Here is a 6,256-nt window from a genome sequence, read left to right as displayed (position 1 = left end):
GACTGTAATATAAATATGAATTACTTGCAGCCTTCGGGGAAGCAGAAATACATTTTGTTCCCAGATGCGACCTCTTACGGTAAGTGGCCACATCCCTTTTGTTGTGAATTTCTACCTGCAGGCCCAAAGCAGTCCAGGAGCTTGCCTTGTAAAGGTGTCGAGGACTGACCTGGGAGAATTTATTTCCTGATTTGCGTGAGCACAAAGCATTCCCTTCAAGGGGACAGTCTTAGGATAAGGGGTAGGCCATTTAGGACTGAGATGAGGAGAAACTTCTTCACTCAGAGAGTTGTTAACCTGTGGAATTCCCTACCGCAGAGAGTTGTTCATGCCAGTTCATTGGATATATTCAAGAGGGTGTTAGATATGGCCCTTACAGCTAAAGGGATCAAGGGGTATGGAGAGAAAGCAGGAAAGGGGTACTGAGGGAATAATCAGCCATGATCTTATTGAATGGTGGTGCAGGCTCGAAGGGCCAAATGGCCTACTCCTGCACCTATTTTCTATGTTTCTATGTTTCTATGTCTGGCACTGTGGACCACTTCACATATTTCGGGAGCCTCCTATCAACAAGAGCAGGCATCGTCGACAAGATCCAACACCGCTTCCAGTGCGCCAGTGCAGCCTTCGGCCGCCTGAGGAAAAGAGTGTTTGAAGACCAGGCCTTCAAAACTGCCACCAAGCTCATGGTCGACAGGGCTTTAGTAATACCCACCCTTCTGTATGGCTCAGAGACATGGACCATGTACAGTAGACACCTCAAGTTGCTGGAGAAATATCACCAGCAATGTCTCCGCAAGATCCTACAAATCCCCTGGAAGGACAGGCGCACCAACATCAGCATCGTCATTCAGGCTAACATCCCGAGCATTGAAGCACTAACCACACTCAATCAGATCCGCTGGGCAGGCCACATAGTCCGCATGCCAGACACGAGACTCCCAAAGCAAGTGTTCTACAAGGAGCTCCCTCATGGCAAACGGGCCAAAGATGGGCAGCGGAAACGCTACAAGGACACCCTGAAAGCCTCCATTATAAAGTGCGATATCCCCACCGACACTTGGGAGACCCTGGCCAAAGACCGCCCTAAGTGGAGGCAGTGCATCCGAGAGGGCGCTGAGCATCTCGAGTCTCAACGCCGAGAGAATGCAGAAATCAAGCGCAGGCAGCGGAAAGAGCTTGCGGCAAACCAGACTCGCCACCCACTCTTTCCCTCAACAACTATCTGTCCCACCTGTGACAGAGTCTGTGGCTCTCGTATTGGACTGTTCAGCCACCAAAGAACTCACTTCAGGAGTGGAAGCAAGTCTTCCTCGATTCCGAGGGACTGCCTATGATGATGAGGTGTGGATGGCATTCCATTCCCCAGGACCAGCAGCCCTCACTGTGAGCAGAAAAATTCACACAAAGCAGAAAGTGAAGAAGCACTGGGGTCGGCCTTTTGGCTAAGATCAAGTGTAGTATCTGTTCTTATCAGTTTAATATCCCCTATCTGGGGACCAAATATTAAATTGTTTTTTGGAACAGGGAGATGGAAGAGGGGCTTGCTCCGTCCACTCCACGCACCGACCTGGTATTGCAGTGTTTCCAGGAACGGTGCAGCTTCCCCTCTCGGCCTTTTGGCTAAGATCAAATATAATAGCGCAAAGTGATCTTTGGCGCTGGAGTTGATCTGACAAGAATGAACAAACAAAAAAAAAAAAACTGGGGTAAATCGTGACCTTGCGCAATAGTGTAAAACAGGTGATAGTGAGTTGTTACATCTCTCCCGATCTTTATTTCCATTGACTTCAATCAAAATAAAAATGGGGAGAGATATAAAATGGGCTGCCAATTCACGATCACCCATTTTATAATGTCACACAAGGTCAAGATCGAGCCCGTTTTAGAAACATAGAAACATAGAAAATAGGTGCAGGAGTAGGCCATTCGGCCCTTCGAGCCTGTACCACCATTCAATAAGATCATGGCTGATCATTCACCCCTTCAGTACCCCTTTCCTGCTTTCTCTCCATACCCCTTGATCCCTTTAGCCATAAGGGTCATATCTAACTCCCTCTTGAATATATCCAATGAACTGGCATCAACAACTCTCTACGATAGGGAATTCCACAGGTTAACAATTCTCTGAATGAAGAAGTTTCTTCTCATCTCAGTCCTAAACGGCTTACCCCTTATCCTTCGACTATGTCCCCTGGTTATGGACTTCCCCAACATCGGGAACATTCTTCCTGCATCTAACCTGTCCAGTCCCGTCAGAATTTTATATGTTTCTACGAGATCCCTTCTCATCCTTCTCAACTCCAGTGAATAAAGGCCCAGTCGATCCAATCTCTCCTCATATGTCAGTCCTGCCATCTCAGGAATAAGTCTGGTGAACCTTCGCTGCACTCCCTCAATAGCAAGAATGTCCTTCTTCAGATTAGGAGACCAAAACTGAACACAATATTCCAGGTGAGGCCTCACTAAGGCCCTGTACAAATGCAGTAAGACCTCCCTGCTCCTATACTCAAATCCCCTAGCTTTGAAGGCCAACATACCATTTGCCTTCTTCACCGGCTGCTATACCTGCATGCCAACTTTCAATGACTGATGTACCATGACACCCAGGTCTCGTTGCACCTCCCCTTTTCCTAATCTGTCACGATTCAGATAATATTCTGCCTTCGTGTTTTTGCCACCAAAGTGGATAACCTCACATTTATCCACATTATACTGCATCTGCCATGGATTTGCCCACTCACCGAACCTGTCCAAGTCACCCTGCAGCCTTTTAGCATCCTCCTCACAGCTCACACAGCCACCCAGCTTTGTGTCATCTGCAAACTTGGAGATATTACACTCAATTCCTTCATCCAAATCATTAATGTATATGTAAATAGCTGGGGTCCCAGCACTGAGCTCTGTGGCACCCCACTAGTCACTGCCTACCATTCTGAAAGGATCCGTTTGTCCCGATTCTCTGCTTCCTGTCTGCCAACCAATTCTCTATCCACGTCTGTACATTACCCTCAATACCATGTGCCTTAATTTTGCACACCATCTCTTGTGTGGGACCTTGTCAAAAGCCTTTTGAAATTCCAAATATATCACGTCCACTGGTTCTCCCTTGTCCACTCTACTAGTTACATCCTCAAAAAATTCTCGAAGATTTGTCAAGCAGGATTTCCCTTTCATAAAACCATGCTGACTTGGACTGATCCTGTTACTGCTTTCCAAATGTGCTGCTATTTCATCTTTAATAATTGATTCCAACATTTTCCCCACTACTGATGTCAGGCTAACCAGTCTATAATTACCCATTTTCTCTCTCCCTCCTTTCTTAAAAAGTTATGTTACATTAGCTACCCTCCAGTCCATTGGGACTGATCCAGAGTCGATAGACTGTTGGAAAATGATCACCAATGCATCCGCTATTTCAAGGGCTACTTCCTTAAGTACTCTGGGATGCAGACTATCAGGCCCCGGGGATTAATTGGCCTTCAATCCCATCAATTTCCCTAACACAATTTCCCGCCTAATAAGGATTTACTTCAGTTCCTCCTTCTCACTAGACCCTTGGTCCCCTAGTATTTCCGGAAAGTTATTTGTGTCTTCCTTCGTGAAGACAGAACCAAAGTATTTGTTTAACTGGTCCGCCATTTCTTTGTTCCCTATTATAAATTCACCTGAATCTGACGGCAAGGGACCTTTTTGATTTTGCTTCTGATTTCACCTTCTTCTTAGGTGGCAAATGTTTCAGTGCAATCACTTTTTAGCTTCAAATTTGATATAAATAAATATTTTGTTCCTTTGAGGTTTGAAAGCACGCATAGTAAATTTTGCAAGATATCATATTTGCAACAGAAACTTATGAAAATGTTCTACTGGGGCCATTTAGGAATTCACTAGATTTCCCCCACACCCCCCAAATTGGCCTTGGTATTTATTTGTTTATTTGCCTCTCGCAGAAGACCACATGGTTTTGGGGAGAGTGGGGTGTATATACACACGGTATCACAATTGTGTGGGAGAGGCTGGATGGACTAGAGGTTTCTTCCTGCCAATCATTGTTAATATGTAAAATGATTTTGTTTTCCTTGTAACTAATTCGTCATATCCATATTTATGATGGTATTTAGATAAATTGACTTCCTGACCTCAATCAGATGGTTCTATTTAAAAAAAATTTAATTTAATTTTTGTTGCATTCGACTACTGTTACTTGTTGCCCCTCCATTTTCAATATATATAAAGGGCAGAAAGAGGAAAGAAAGACCGTAAGTAGGAATTGCCCTGATTTTAACTCCAGGTGGATTCCCCGCTCAGGCCTGAGTTAAAATTTCAGTCGGGTCACAAAGACGTCATCGGGCTGCAACATGCGTATGTAAAGAAGGACCCCGTTGGCTCTAGGTGCTTGTCCTTGTTGCCTGCTCAAGAGAGCAGGTTAAAATTGCAAATGTTACGACCATGGTGGCTTTCGGACAGGTAAAAGCCAGAGCGATTTTAACTGCCCAACCACCAGGTTTCTGCTGAGCGAGTAAAATTGCCCCAAAAATTAAAGAAGACAAATGCAAGGGAAAAATATAGGGGGAGAAATTTGCATTGTTTGCGCCTCCCGTTAGCGCCCCAGGGGCCATAAATAGGGTACAAACGATTTCTCGACAGGGTTGAGGGAATTGGGGGAAGGGGGGTGCTACCACCTCCTGCGAAATTACACGGGAGTTAGCAGAGATGCAAAACCGGCAGCACCACGGGCCGCTGCGCAGGCCATGATGATGTCATCGCCGTGCACAACGACCCATTTACATCCCGCAGCGGAAATTGTGCAACATCCCATGAAGCCGCTGCGGGCAATGTCAGCGGCAGCCTCGCGAGTCGCGAACTGGACCCCGCTCAGCTCGCGAGGCAAAAAGTAAAGGGGAGCTGCGTAGTGCCATTTTTTTTCCTAGCAACTTACCGGTGTATTTCGCGGGGCCCGTGCCGTGATGGTGCAGCCTGGCACTCCGCTTCTATGCCGGACTGTAGCCATGGCATCATGGAGGCCCCTTGCCCCACTGCTGAGCTCGTAGCGGCCCTCCCCTTTAATGAAAGGGGAGGACCCTGTACTCACGGCAGCAATACACGGCGCTCTGCGTAGCCTGGAAAATTCACGTGCTTACTGCCCTGATCCCGCCCCTCGAGGAAGTGGAGCACCTGACTTCGCGCTCCACTTTCTCTCGGGGGCAATAACCCCAATTTCGCGGCCAGGGTGGGACTTCCGCACTGGGCACAGGAAGTCCAGCCTCGCTTCGGTTACCGCACCTAAATAGGGCAATATCGAATTCCGACCCCATAGGTCTTTGAAGGATGTGAGATTAAAGCCTAGAAATTAGCAGACAAAGTCATTTCATAGGAATGCATTAAGCGCTTATAAAATAATATCACACAGTATCACTTCTGTGGTCAAATATTGATCACTAACATCTAAAAACATTAGTATCTCACTGGCAATGTACAGGAACCTACATAATAGTTTCAATGCTTTATTTTTAAAGCAATTCAAGTTAGCATTTGTTTTCAAAACTACAGTTTAATTATGTTAGACGTTTCAGATTAGCAAAGAATGCAAACTATCGTCGTTTCAGAGCTGAAAATGCAGTTGATAACCTGCCAAAATAATTCTTTTTTTTCCCCTTTTTATGTATTAAGTATGTATGTAAAGCATTTCTAAATTATCTCCAAAATTTAAATGACGCAGATTCCCATAATTTCAGAATCAGCTTAGTGCAAAGCTCGATGCAAAGGTAAATATTTAACCCGCCATTTTTGTTCTTGTTAAAATTGTGTAGATCCGTGAACTTGGATTTATTTGATACTGTTGAGAAGGACAGAAATTGATAGAGCAAGTCCTGTATGTTCTGCTGCGATTCTGTGAGTACACATGGGAAAACAATGACACTAAATGGGACATGCATTTGTGGATTTTGCACTTGTATAATTTGAAAACAATAAATACAGAGCATTTCAGGATTTGGCCCATTTTGTAGGCTATCTAAGATCAGAAAATTCTCTTCACTAATGTATTGCTTTACTTTTACCACCATGAGAAAGGGCTCAGGCCTGGTAGTTCCATGCCCTTTGGCAGCCAACTTGTTTGCCAAATTTACAGGGAAAAGCCGTTTGTCAAACCCATTAGCAGGCCTTCAGTACCTGTGCCATAATTTACTGGTACGGTGTTTGCTTTGGATCAGTCATTTAACCAACTGTTTGTAATTGTAACTCTACTGGGACAACT

General features: G+C 45.2%; 1 pseudogene; it reads left to right on the top strand.

The window, feature by feature from the left end:
• Positions 1–1,427: 1,427 nt before the first annotated feature.
• LOC139274197 (U2 spliceosomal RNA) lies at positions 1,428–1,607 on the top strand (annotated as a pseudogene).
• The last annotated feature ends 4,649 nt before the right edge of the window (positions 1,608–6,256 follow it).

This window comes from Pristiophorus japonicus, chromosome 9 (assembly GCF_044704955.1).
Source record: "Pristiophorus japonicus isolate sPriJap1 chromosome 9, sPriJap1.hap1, whole genome shotgun sequence".
NCBI lineage: Eukaryota > Metazoa > Chordata > Chondrichthyes > Pristiophoridae > Pristiophorus > Pristiophorus japonicus.
Note: the sequence above shows the minus strand (reverse complement) of the source record. Positions and strands in the feature narration are given on the sequence as shown.